A 14,409-nucleotide genomic window follows, 5' to 3' on the forward strand; every position below is an offset into this window, starting at 1 on the left:
CTTTGGCCACCAGCACGTGCCCACATTTCGGACAACTGAACTTTTCCCTACTCTTTCAACCCAGGGCAGCCTTCTGAGGTAGTCAGGGGACCAGATGTACTCATTGCCATTGACCTCATCCAACTTCTCCATCAGCCGTGTATACTAGATCCCCACTGACTGTAACGGCAGATGTCTCATGGACATCCCCACATCCCCTAACCTAATTCAGGGCAGCTACTCAATGGCCATGGACAGGCCTGTTGTGCTAGAGGGGGTGCCAGGGCTCTCCAGCACAACTGCAGGTGGCCGGCAGGGACTGCACAGGACCTACGGGAAAGGCATCGCCTTCAGAGTGGGTGCGAGACACACACTCCAGATGCCATGTCTCATAGATTCAGTTTCTGTTGGCCGGCAACTGAATCCCACGAGGGCAATGAGGCAGGGTCTGACCCACCTCCATCCAGTCGATGCAGAGCCGTTCAGGAACAGGAAGCACATCACACTGGGATCTCCACTCATTTGCCTATTTAAGCAACACAAGGAACTCTCCAGAATAATGACCCCAGGTCTTATTGGAGACTATATGACCCTGACACCACTGGAAGGGGAACACAGCAGCATGCATACTGTCCAGCCGGTTTCTGGGTCTCTTGGGACAACTTCTTTGCACAGGCGCAAGGTAGGCCAACAAAGGTGTTGCTGAGTCCAGTCAATTCAGAGGGAATTCTGATCAGGGGTGTGAAAATGTCAGCCTGGGCTGTAGCGACCATGAAATAGTGGGGTCTCAGCTCCCAAGGGGACTGAGAAAAGACTGAAGCCAGACTACAGCTGCTGGGTCTCTAGAGGAGAAATGGAGATGGCTTTAGGTAAGCTAGAGCTTCCCAAGTGTAGAGCCTTGCAAGGCAAGGGTTCGAGGGCACCAAGAGGAGAGGCTGCTGCTTCAGGAACAGTTAAAGAAGAAACAAAGAGAACGAGTGGCCACTGCTGGAATTTAGTAACAGCGAGTGTAGATGAATCTGAGATTCCCTGTGTCCTTCTTGCCTTGGTCTCCTCCAGCAAGCTCTCCCAGGCCTTTGTGCCTTGAGGCAGGACTCTGGAGGGAAAAAAAACCGTGGTGAATTTGGAGAGAGTCAGGAGTTACTTGAGCAAACACAATCCTTAGCAGTCTATGGGACTGGAGGGGTGGCATCCGAGGGAGCTGAGAGGGCAGGACGATGCCACAGTAAAGCCACTCTCCATCATCATTGAAAGCATCTGGAGTTTGCGGGAACTCCCTAACAACTGGCAGCACCCAAATGCTGCAGGCACTTTCTGCTGTGACCCTGCTTTGCGTAGAATGTTGGTCTATAGAAATCTTGCAAGGTCACTTCCAGCCTGAACGGAAAGTTCCCAGGACAGGCCAATGTCTGCCACCCTGAGACCTGGAATCTGCACTCTGCTCTTCGTCCTCACTCCCTCGGGAGCTGAGACTCCACTCTTTCTTTGCTACTAGAGCCAAGGCTGACAAGGATGACACAGGTTTTCTGATCCAGGTGAGCATCGCCTTGCTTGGCCCATCTGGCAGCTGTGCTAAAAAGCTGAGGCAAAGAGCCTCCAGACACCTAAAGGAGCATTTGCACCGTGCTCTCCTGGGAATGTCAGGGGGTGCTGGGCTGACTTTTGGCTGCCAGGTGCCCACCCAGCTTCACTCCCGCTCCCCCTCCTTCTCCACTCGCCTTGCTGTCTGCAGGGCTGTTTCTCTCCATGTGTCTCACTCCTCTCTCTTACAGTGACTGCACGCTGCTGTTTAGCCTTGCTTCAATATGCTATCACAGAGGTGCCACGAGAATTGCTTACTGGCTCAGCTTTGGGCAGTGGCATGTCCCTTTTGGAGCCAGCTGAAAGTGGCTCTCTCTCACATGGAGTCACCTCTTGATCCCTTTTCTCCTAAGCCACCTCTGCAGCCCCCTCACCCCTACCAAAACCTAGCCATGTCAACGCAATACACAGGGTCATTGATGTCCCCGGTAACAAGTTAAGTCACTGATGAGCCCAAGTCTTCCTCAGGTTGGTTAAATAAGAGTTGGTCCCCTTCCTCTCCTTCATTATAGGTTCTTTGTGTCAGAGCAGAGATGTGCTGGACCTCAGTCGTGGCACCAGGGCCAAGCTCAGGCGTGCAACAAAGCCAGCTGTTACCAAGTGCCCAAGTACCGTGCAGGCAAAAGGTTTGCGTCAGAGCATGCTGGGGGGGATGGCAGATGGCAATGTAAAGGGGGAACGAGGAGATCAATCCCTGCTCTCCTCAGGACGAGAGAGAAGCAGGGCTGGACTCTGCAGCCCCGGCACGAGAGGGCTTTGCTGTCTGCGGGGTCTCTGCAGCCCCAGAGGGCCTGTGGTGCCGGTGAAGCTGATCTCCAGGCAGGACAAGGGGCTTTTGCAAGTGTCCTTGGCTATGGGTATCCTGAGATCCAGGAACACTGTGAAAATCATTGCTCTGTTCCTTGACTGCATCATCAAAGGGATGACTGAGGGATGTGGGAGAAGCACTCCCTGCATCTACTGGATTGAGATGGGACAGCACTTGCCTCACTGCAGTTGCTTGAAGGAAAGCACTGAACGCCTCAGAAGGTCTCTTGGGGTCTCTTACACGGCTGCTCTGAATGGGGATGATGTTCGCGCAAGTCCTGTGCTGTCCCTGCCGGCTGCACGCAGTTGTGCTGGAGAGCCCTGGCACCTCAGGCAGCTCCACAGGATGGAGTTAACCTTGAAATTGGGCAGCTGCCCTGAATTCGGTTGGGCATTGTAGGGGTGCCAGTGAGAACCCAGCCCTAACTGCCAATGGAGATCTGGTAAAGACAGCTGGTGGAGAAGAGAGAGAGACGTAGCTCTTCCAGTGGCAATGACTCCATTTGCTCAGAGGAATAGCTCTATAGGCTGCCCTGTACATAGTGAGCAGGAACAGCCTTCATTGTCCTAAAGGTGGCCATCTGCTGTCACTTCAGCTGCCCAAAGCAATGCCCCAAGAGCCTCCAAAATGATGGCCCCAGACGCTGCCCTGTCCCTCTGAACTGCTCCATCAAAGTTTAGAGATACCTGCACATGTCTCGGGCCACCTCTGGCACTTCAAATGTGCACTGTGGTTTGCAGGGGTACAGGAGATTCCTCCCTTTCATTGTCTGGGTGTCCTGTCTCATAGGTGGAAAAGAAGAGGTCGTTCTGGGACCTAACTCTGCCTCTGATAGGGGAAATGATACTGCCAGAAAGGAATGTCCCCCCCAACAGCTGAGGGAGGAAACATCAGTCATGACTTCAGCTTGTTTCACAGCAGGTTCCCCTGGAGCCTCAGGGACATCTTTGATGGAGCCACAGCGAGCCGAGAAAGTGCCACCTGATGAGGTCAGAAGTCCTTGAGTGCATTGCATGGAGGAGACTCAAGCATGCACATCATGTGCATGTGGGGAGAGGAACCCGAGTTGAGCACAAGTGCCACCAGCTATTCCCAGAGCATCCACAAAGCCCTGTGGGACACACTCTGTCTTCGGGTAACTTGACTTTGAGAGGAACGTCCTCTGGGAAACCACCTGGATGCCGCACTGGGATGTGCTTCCGTGAACCAGGGTCCCTATGTCCATACCTCATGCCATGAGGCATCTCAGATGGGCACCACACCACAGGGCTGAGGTGCCTCCCAGCATCGGGGAGTGGCAGCAGGAGGCCAGAGAGTCCCTACGCCTCTGCACGTGGAAGGGAAGGGCTCGCGGCTTTGAACACCCCTGTCAGAGCCCTGACAATTCTGCGTGTGACTTCAGGAACAACCCCACCGGCCCAATGAGATTTCTCTCACCTGCCTTTTCCGGTTCATCGCAAGTGCCTCTGTGTGCTGCCTCACCCTCCCCTGTCCTTATGGCCCACCCCTTGTTTCACACAGTCTGAAAGCAGCACGTCCACAGAGCATTTCGCCCGCGCAGTCCGAAAGGGTCCTGCAAGCAGGAGTGTCGCTGCCCTCCAGAAGATGGCTTTTCTCACCCTTCACACAGAACAGAGCACGTCTAGGGACTATGATGCACTCAGAAGCACAGACACCTCCGTGTTTCACCTCTCTGAACTTCCTTCCCAATGTCCTTAGGCACCTAACAGAGAAACAAATGTTGTCACTCGAAGGCGTACCCACAAGGAGAGAGGGGACAGGAAGACCTAAAATTTTCCATGGAAAAAGGGGATTAGGACAATTTGTCATCATCAATGGCGTTTCCCCTAATGGGAATGGGCAACGTCCCCAATCTTAGGAAAAATCTCTTCCTCCTCCCTCCCATGACCTGCCCCATAATTGCACTTGGGAACAGCCTCAGCATGGGGCTGCTGGTGGAAAACATGGAAACCTGCTACAGCTCCGCCACCCTGACTGTCCTCCCACTGGGCACAGCACCATCTCTGCTCACAGCGCTCTTAGGGCTATTTCCTGCACCTTTGGCAGGTACAGAGTGGCTCCTGCTGGTGGCCACATGCTATGAACAGTACTTGGCTCTGTGCCACCCCCTGCTCTCTGCAAGACTCCGGAACTGGAAGGGTTGTCGCTAGAAGACAGCTGCACCTTGGCTGGGGGGATTTCTGTCATCTGCAGTAATCATTTCCTTCTTGTCCCAGACACATTGGCTGGCCCTGATGTACTAGACCACTTTTGTGATTTTGCCCCAAGGCTGGAGCTCTCCTGCAGTGACACCATGACGCTCATGCTCTCAGCTTTGGAAACGTGCTGTTTAGATCCAGTCTTCCCCTTCCTGGTCACACCGGCATCTTGTGTGTGCATCAGAGCTTCCATGGCCACCGAATTAATTCGCATCAGGTGCAGGGATGCTTTACATGTGCCCTTATACAGCCCTGACCATATCAAGAATCCTTCAATACTCCTTCAGGAGTTTGTTTGATTTCCCAAGGAGTATCAGTACCTATTAAAAAAAATATAAACATACATATGTCCAATGCAGCAGTCTGCATCTCTGTTAGAAGCCTTGAAGCAGTGTCCGGGGGAGCAGGGCTTGAGGTGTGAGCATCCCGTGAGTTGACGGATCCCCTTTCCCAGCAGGTGGGGTCAGGGCTTGGCTGTCCTGCTTGGTGACACACATCAAGGGCTTTCACAACCACATTCCACGTTTGATTTTCCACCTCCAAGCAGTACCTCTGACTTCCTGCTTCACCAGCCTCCAAGGACTCTCGGAAGCTCTTGGAGGTTTGCTGCTGACTTTTACTCGTCTTGAGGCTTGTTCAGTCTTTCAGGATCTGCAGTTCAGGCACTTGGCACCAGAGGGCTCATTAACATGCAAAACGCCCTAACAAGTCAAGTCTCTGGGCATAGTTTTCCTTAAAGTCTTCAATTCTTATATTCTTAATTAGAGAAGTTTCAGGAATGTAATCAAAGTGAAATAATATGATTACTAAACAACAAGAAGAAAGGGTTTCTTTTTTCTTTTTCCTACTTTATTTTTCTGCTTATACATGAATGGAAATCAGCAGTCTCTACATGATACTGATCCTGAGCGTCTGCTAATGCAGCCTGAACAGATATGAAAATCAAGACCCTTTGTGTTCCACAACCTATGGCCAGTCTTCATCCTGCCCCCAACCCAGCACTTCTCTCATCAGCCCCCTGGGACTTACAGCAGCCCTGTTCAAATCTGAGCTTCCTCCACTGAAGCTGCGCGGTTCAGCCCATTGGCACCGGTTCCCACCTGGGTTACTTGGAGAACGAGCAGCACACGGACACAGAAGGGTGTTTGTCACTTGCCAACAAATGGAAACAAAGGAATGCATAGTTCAGTAAAAAAATGAGACATTCCTCAGCTACGTGTAAAGTCCACATTACCCCCACCGAAATCTGCTTCCTACAGTGGCTAACCTTAGACCAACAGAAAACATAATTTTTGTTAAATCACAGATCCCAAGACTTCCCAAAAGATTCCCTGTCCTGGACTTTCTTTCTTTGTCCATAATTGTTCTTTGCACGCAGTGAGGCACACACTCATGTCATGAGCTCCCTCGATTCGCAGAGAGAAGCAAAGAGACAAAGCAAATCAAATGGTCTTTTGAACACACAAATCTGCCTAAAGGGGGCCCTGAGCAGCAACAAGCTTTTGGACAAATCATGGAATAACAGAATGATGGAATGTGTGGGGTTGGAAGGGACCTTTAAAGGTCAACTAGTCCAACCCCTCAGGTCACCTGAGGTGACGTCATCTCTGATTGGCTGCCTGGGCTGTCACTCTGCCCAGGGTCTTTTCTTTCATTGGCTCTACTTCTGCCTTGCTCCTCCCATCAACTGATGGGTCAGACGCTTATCAATCATCTCTGTGCTGCTCGAACTCCAGCTGTGATGGTTGGTTACACATCAATCGTGTGCCTTGCCCCCGCCTCCTCAAAGCCGATTGGCTGTTCAGGGCCCATAGGCGGGACACAGAGGGGAGGGCGGACGTTGCCAGGCGACAAGCTGCGCCTTTGGGTTCAGACCCTCAGGTTGGAACTGTGGGCCCTGAAGAAATGTTCTGGGTCGGAAAAGATGGCTTTGAGTCCCAAAACTGAGGATTTCAGCCTTAAAAATGGGGCTCTGGCAGGGCTCCGGCAGGGCTCCAGCCAGGCTGGAGGGGACAAGAGGATAAAAGGAGTTCCCCGGGCATAGAGAAAGGCAGCGGGAGGGCTCTGGGTGGCACCCAAGGGCACACGGAGGGCCGTGGTGGGTACCCAGAGGCACGCCAAGGGCTCGGGGTGGGCATCGAGAGGCAGCCAGAGGGCTCTGGGCTGCGGCAAAGGGCACATCTAGAGCCCAGGGCCGCACCTAGGGGCAAGCAGAGGGCCTTAGGAAGCACGCAAAGAGAAAGGGAGGTCCTTGGGAGGCAGCCAAAGGCCATTTGGTGGCCCCTCAGCTGCCCCGAAAGGCCCACACACTGGTCCCGGGGGGACAGGGGAAGGCAAACAGGCCTTGAGAAGACAAGAGGAGGGGTCCCGTGGCAAAGACAACAAGCTGAAGCCCATCCATTGGCAGGACACCAAAAGGCCCAGCGAGGGCCCTGGGTGGGAACCCAAAGGCCCATCAGGGCTCTTGAGGGGACCAGAGGATAAAGGCACAGAAGAAGGCGCAGCCTTCAGCAGCACCTGCAGATGGGACTCGCCTACGGCATGAGTAGAGCTTTGCAGGGCTGGACCAGCCCCTCAGAGAGCCCAGCCGCAAAGCTTCCTACACAAGGCTAAAACCTTGGCTGCTTTTCTCTTCCCTACTTCACATTCCCTGTAAAACTGGGTCTTAGCCTGACCAGGGCTGTAGGAGGGAGGAAGACGAGGGAAAACATTGCAGGGAAAATGCCCAGACACGGTGTGGCCTGGCGTGACTCCCGTAGGTACAAGCAAGCCCTTGGGAGCGTCCTGGTTTGAGGTAAAGCAGAACCAATTTTCTGTTCAGTAATTTTACTCTGCAGCCAAGCCTCTTCTAACCAACTGAACTCTCTGACATTAACAGCGTATTGTCCAGACGCCGTTCGCTCCCAGAGAGATAAGACCTGGTTGTTTCTAGTTTATGCCAAGGAACGGTGTGCAGAGAGGCTCCTGCTCATCCTTATTGCTGTCACAGCCAAGCTCAGCTCACTGTGTTATTTGCCCCGTTGGAGGGGGGGAAGCGGAGAAGCGTAGAGGGGCGGCACCTGCGGGGAGGAGGGGACAGGACGGGGGATCCCAAACTGACCCACGGGGTATTCCATCCCACCTGCCCCACGCTCAGTATAAAAGCTGAGGGATCACATGGGGCAGTCTCTTCTTTCGACGGCCGACGTCCCAGGAGGACTCTGTCAGTTCATCTGACTTTAATCCTGAACCGTGCATTCCCAAACCCAGATCGGGAATCCAGCTCCCGTCCATCGCTGAGTCCAATCTGGGACTTTCCCAGTGCCTGCCGGTGACGTGATCGTCATCCTGGGAGTCTGATACAGTTTTGTGCATATCGTACAGATTTCAATACTTTCTTTTCATTTTATTATTCATATTTTATTAAAGTAGTTAGTTGCTTCTGTGACTCCAGAGGTGTAATGCTGGGACTGCTGAAGGCCTTCTGTTGGCCGGCGAGCATCTCGCTCAGCGCCTCAGGGGAGGGCTGGGAGGAGAGTCCGTGAGCTCTCCTCTTTGATTTCTCCTGCTTCCTCTGAAGGTGGGACTGTTGGAGGGAGGCTGAGAGGTGGCAAGACCTTCCTTGGTTGAAGCTTCTCTCATTTCTGCTCTGACATCCTTTCTTCCTCTGACTTCTTCTTCAAGGTTTCCACAACTTCAGGGTCAATGGTTCTGGCATACCCGACCGATTCTGCACCCAGCTGCTGAATTCTGGAGATGGCTTTTTGCGTGCTCTCCTTGGCAGTCTCACGACTCACTCGAGAGATATCAACAGCCTTTTGCAGTGGCTGCAAGATGAGCAGCTTTGCCCAAGAAGAAGAAGTGTCCAATGGATCTGCCCCTCTGGCACTGGCAACCGAGCTTCCGCTGACCTCATCGGGAGCCCTCCTTAAGATGTGGACGGACTGGTCCAGCGCCTTCACCTGCTCCAGCACTTCCTCGACCATGCTCTCGGCCTTCTCTTTAACCTCCTGGTCTTCGGCCAGCGTAGCCTGCAGCAGCGTAGGCTGGATGCTTTTAGGCGCTTCTTCTTCTTTGGCACACTTTGGAGACTAGAATGAGGAGCAGATGATGAGGGACTGTGTTCCTTCACCTCGGTTTGCCTTCCTCTTCCTCCTCACAAGACCCCTGCCCAGAGGAGTCCCTAGCAGTCCAGCTTGAAATCCTCTGGTTTCTCTGTAGGCTAGCGGGCACAGGGAGGTTTCTGGTTTCCTGTGGCCACGAGCCAAGTGTTGTGGGCACTTCTTGGCATCCAGCAGGTGCCATGTTGCTTAGAGCAAAGGGCACTGTACCTGCCCTGGACCTCAGCACGGTGAACCAGGTGCCACGGGCCGGCCCTCCACTGCAAGCTAGTGGCTGCCTGAGTACCGCAGATCGTGTCTGGAGGACAGGCCCCAGGGCACAGCGAGCCCCCGCACGGGCTGGTACTTCCAGTGGGCTCATTGGCTCCAGCCGCGGGAGGCGCTGGGCAGCGTTGCAGAGTGGAGGGAAAGTGGTGGAAGGTACTGGACCAGGCTCCTTGCTCCAGTCTCTTCTGCCACAGGTCCCAGCCGCTCACGGGGCACTGCTGCCCTGTATCAGGGGACCAGTTTGCCCCTTTTCAAGGCCCAATGCCAAGAAGAGTTTTTTTGAGAGCAGAAAAGGAAACAATCCCTTTTCTTTTGGCACCTGGCTGTTGTCTGACAGCCCAAGGAAATGTCCTTGGGACAGGAGGCAGTCTGAAAGTCCAGAAAGTCCAAAAACCCCTATTTTTTTGGGTTGCATTTTAGGGTTTTTTTTTTGGATTTAGTTTTTGGCCTTGATTTTTGCCTTTGCGTGGGCGTGTCAGGCAGCCATTGTGACATGAGGGCGGCAGGGCCAGCGCTGAGTGTCTGGCGGTGGTGGCATGGCAACCGCTGATGTGCTGCCCGCAGTGGTGGGGCTGCCATCGGCAGGGGCATGTTCAATCAGGTCAGGTTCCTCCAACGCCATCTAAGCTGGCCTTGACCCCTGGGATTTTGGGTCATTTAGGTTGGATTTGGGGTTTTTTGCGGGTTTTTTTAGGGTTGGATTTTTTATGTTGGATTTTTTGGTTGAGTTTTCCATTGAGTATTTGTGGTTTTTGGGGATGGATTTTTTAGATTGGATTTTTTATGGGTTATTTGTTGTTGTTGTTGTATTTTGGATTCGATTTGGGGTTTTTCGGGTTGGATTTTTAAGGTTGGATTTTTTCTGTTAACCGAGCTGAATTTCGGGTTGGATTTTGGGTTGGGTTTTTCATTTTTTTCGGGTTGGATTTTTCAGGTTAGAAATTTTGGGTTGGATTTTTTCGGAATGGATTTTTTGGGGTGGATTGTTGGTTTTTTTAGTTAGATGTTGGGTCATATTTTGGTTTTTTTGGGTTTGATTTTTTGGGTTAGAAATTTCAAGTGGGTTGGGTTGAATTTAGTGTTGGGTTTTTTGGGGTTGGATTTTTCTGGGTTCAGGGTTTGGATTTTTTTGGGTTTGAGTTTTTCTGTTGGATTTTGTGTTGGATTTTTGATTGTATTTCTTGGGTTGGATTTTTGGGGTTTGATTTTTACCCCTGGGTGGGCGTGTCAGGCAGCCATTGTGACATGAGGGCGGCAGGGCCAGCGCTGAGTGTCTGGCGGTGGTGGCATGGCAACCGCTGATGTGCTGCCCGCAGTGGTGGGGCTGCCATCGGCAGGGACATCTTCAAGCAGGTCAGGTTCCTCCAACGTTGTCCAAGCTCGCCTTGAGCCCTGGGATTTTGAGTGGGTTGGGTTTGAAGTTGGAGTGTTTTTTTTTTTAATGGTTGGATTTTGGCTTGGATTTTGGAATTTTGGGGCTTTACTTTTTTTGTTTTGGATTTTAGAATTTTTGGGCTTTACTTTTTTTGGTTTGGATTTTTTGGGCTTGGATTTTTTGGGGTGGATTTTATGGTTTTTGAGTGATATTTTGGGTTGGATCTTGGGTTTTTCAAGTTGGATTTTTGGGGTTTGATTTTTGGGGTTTGATTTTTCAGGTTAGATTTTTCGCATTGGAATTTTCGCATTGGATTTTTTGGGGTGTTTGGGTTGAATTTTGGGTTGGTTTTTTTTGTTTGGGTTTTTTGGGATTGGGTTTTTGGGGGTTCGGTTTATGTTTTTTTGATTAGATTTTGGGTTTTGGGGACTGGATTTTTGGGGTTGGGCTTTTTGAACCCTGGGATTTCTAGTTGTTTGGAGTGGATTTTGGGGTGTTTTGGGTTGTTTTTTTTTTGTGTTGGGGGTTTTTGTTGTTGGGTTTTTCTTTTTGGGCTAGATTTGTTGGGGTTGGATTTTTGGACTGGGCTGTCCCCAGGGCCCTGCATCCCCCATGCGTTTAAACTTGGCTGTCTGATACCAACCAAATCCCTTTGATTTGGCTGAAAATAAAAGTATTCCAGTGCTTGACAAACCTTTCAGTGAAGAAATGTTTTTCCTACTATCCAATCTAAATCTTCCCTGGCACAACTCCTGGCCATTTCCTCTTGTCACGTAACTCGTTACTTGGGAGAAGACACCAACAGCCTCCTCGCCACTTCCAAGCCTGTAGTGCTGCATTGGGTTTTCGTGACCCAAGTGTAGGACCCGGCACTTGGCTTTGTTGAACCTCAGACCACTGGCCTCTGCCCATCGATCCAGCCTGTCCAGATCCCTCTGCAAAGCCTTTCTACCCTCAAGCAGGTCGACACTGCCAACCAACTTGGTGTCGTCTGCAACCTTATTGAGGGTGCACTCGATCCCCTCATCCAGATCATTGATAAAGACATTAAAAGGAACTGGCCCCAGTTGTAGGCCCTGGGGAAAACCACTTGTGACCAGCTGCCACCTGCATTAAACTTTGTTCACCACCACTTTGGCCACTCTTTGGCTCAGCCATCCAGCCAGGTTTTCACCTGGCATAGAGTACTCCCGTCCAAGCCACGGGCAGCCAGTTTCTCAGGGAGAATGCTTTGGGAAATGCTGTCAAAGGCGTTTCTAAAGTCCAGGTAAAGAACATCCACAGCCTTTCCCTCATCCACTGAGTGGGTCACCTTCTCATAGAAGGAGATCAGGTTTGTCAAGCAGGACCTGACTTTCATGAACCCATGCTGACTGGGCCTGATCACCTGGTTGTCCTCATGTGCCACATGATGGCACTCAGGATGATCTGTTCCATGACCTTCCCCACACCGAGGTCAGACTGACAGGGCGGTAGTTCCCAGGATGCTCCTTCTGGCCGTTTATGTTGATGGGCGTCACCTTTACTAACCTCCACTTAACTGGCACCTCCCCGCTTTGCCAGGACTGATGAAAAATGATGGAAAGCGGCTTGGTGAGCATCTCCGACAGCTCCCTCAGTACCTGTGGGTGGAACCCATCTGGCCCCATAGATTTGTGTATGTCTAAGTGCTGTAGCAGGTCCCTCGCTATTGCCTTTGGATTATGGGGGCTTCATGCTGCTCCCCATCCCTGTCTTCCCGCTCAGGGGCTGAGTACCCAGAGAACTGCTGGTCTTACTAGTAAAGACGGAGGCAAAGAAGGTATTAAGTACCTCAGCCTTTTCCTCATCCTTTGTCACTATGTTTTCCGCCATATCCAATAAAGGATGGGGATTCTCCTTAGCTCTCTTTGTGTTTCTAATGTAATCATAGAAACGTGTTTTAGTGTCTGTTATGACATTAGCCAGACAAAGACCTAGTTGGGCATTGGCCTTTCTAATTTTTTCCCTGCATAACCTCACAACATCCTTGTAGTTCTCCTGAGTTGCCTCCCTCTTCTTCAAAATGTCATAATCTCCTTTTTTCCCCTGAGTTTGAGACAAAGCTCTCTGTTCGGCCAGGCCAGTCTTCTTCCCCACCAGCTTGTGTTTAGGCACATGGGGATGGCCTGATCCTGCACCTTTAAAAGTTCCTTCTTGAAAAACGTCCTGCCTTCCTGGACTTCTTTTGCCCTTCAGGACTGCCTCCCAGGGGACTCTGTCAACCAGGCCTCTCAAAAGGGCAAACTAAGATAACCAGGTCCAAACCCCAGAGAGTTATTGCCATTAGGCACCTCCTGATGGTGGAGGGAGGGGAAGCTCAAAAGAAGGAACTCCGTGACACTGGTATGGTTCAATATTGTGCATCGAAGCTGCAGTGTTCAAGGGCTGATGGTCAGTGGAGGAAACAATGCTTCAGGAGGTTGAAAGAAGATGAGACGGAGCAAAAGAACATAGAAGGACGAGAAAAGTGGTTCATGGGGACATTCACGCAGAGGCTGGAAGGAAAATAGAAGATAGGAGAGGAGAATCATCTGAGAGCAAGAAGACATCCATTTATGTACAGAGAACGAACTTGGTAAGTGAGTCAGAGTAGGACTGCACTATAAAATGTATGCCACTTATTGCACTCGAGCTCTTTACCCAAGAGACTCTTCTCAATCTAGTCTTTTTCCTCTAGTTCTTCCTCTAGTCTTATTTAAATACATCATTTAGGATACGCTAAAAGGAATTCTATTGGAAGAGAAAACACCTCAGAAAGTGGAGAAAGTGGCATGGAGAGGGTGACAAATGAGGAGACGTGGGAAGTAAAGGTAAACAAGACAGGGAGGAGGGAAAGGTCCTCAGTCACTGACCACTTTCTCGCTGAAAACCAGTTTTGGTAAATCATTCTGGCTGTGAGGGGGAAAAACAAAAGAAGATTTAAAAAGCAACACAAAAGAGGGGAAGAACCCAAAGGAAAAAGCTATGGGCTTGCTTCTTTCAGGAGCCTCACCTTTACCTTCCCGTCCCTGACTGTTACAGCCCTGACCAGCTCTTCCCTGTTTGTAAGGAGGAAGTCCCACAGGGCACTTCACCTCATGGCATCACAGTCACCCTTGTAAGGAAGACATCCCCAATGAGCTCCAGACCCCTCCTGGGTGGTTTGCACCTCACTCTCTTGCCCCTTCAGCAAATGCTGGGATAGTTTAGGTCGGCCATGAGGACCAGGGCCTGCAAACATGAGGTTTCTTCCAGGTGTTTGAAGAAGGCCTCATCTGCTTCCTCTTCCTGGTCAGGGGATCCATAGCAGACATCCACCCACCACAGCGGTGCCCATGTCCTGCCCTCTCGTGCTGGCCCTTCAGCTCTCAGTTGACTCATCACCTCCCCCCAGGCAGAGCCCCATGTGTTCCTGCTGCTCCCTCCCAGAAAGGGCAACTTCCCCTCTGGGTCCAGACCTATGGCTTGACCAGTACCAGACCCACAGTTTCTCTAGGAAGGAGTTATTTGTAGTGCCCTGCAACTCCTCATACTGTTCTCTTGTGAGAGACACCCCAGTCAAGATGAGCCAGCTGCGTGCAAACAGTAAAAGCTGAGCAAATGGTGCTTCAGTCCATGGATTCCTTGAGAAACTCTGGGATTCGGGCAGTGGAAGTCCCTTGAAGTTTTACAGGGAGAAGTGGTCAGTCCTGCCTTGGTGGGTGCTGGGGGGGAAGGGGGAGAATAAGCCCATACATCAGCACAGGCTGGGACCTGACGGGCTGAGCAGAGACTTTGAGGAGAAGGGCCTGGGCACCACGAGGGATGCCCTACGAGCCCGTAGAGTAGGGACACTATGAACAAGGCCAGCTGCAAATGGGGCTGCATTAGGAGGAGCGTGGGCCACCCAGAGAACCTGAGTTCTCATCCCCCTCAACTCAGCACCGGTGTGGCCCCACACACGTGGCTGCGTCCCAGTGTGTTGCTCCCCATTTCTGAGAAGTAGTGATGAACTAGAGAGTGTTGAGTGGAGGTCTGCCAAGGTGGGGTGCGGGACCTCGTGCACGTGACCTGCGTGGGGTGGCTGAGGGACCTGCAGTT

Source organism: Chroicocephalus ridibundus, chromosome 25 (genome assembly GCF_963924245.1).
Source record: "Chroicocephalus ridibundus chromosome 25, bChrRid1.1, whole genome shotgun sequence".
NCBI lineage: Eukaryota > Metazoa > Chordata > Aves > Charadriiformes > Laridae > Chroicocephalus > Chroicocephalus ridibundus.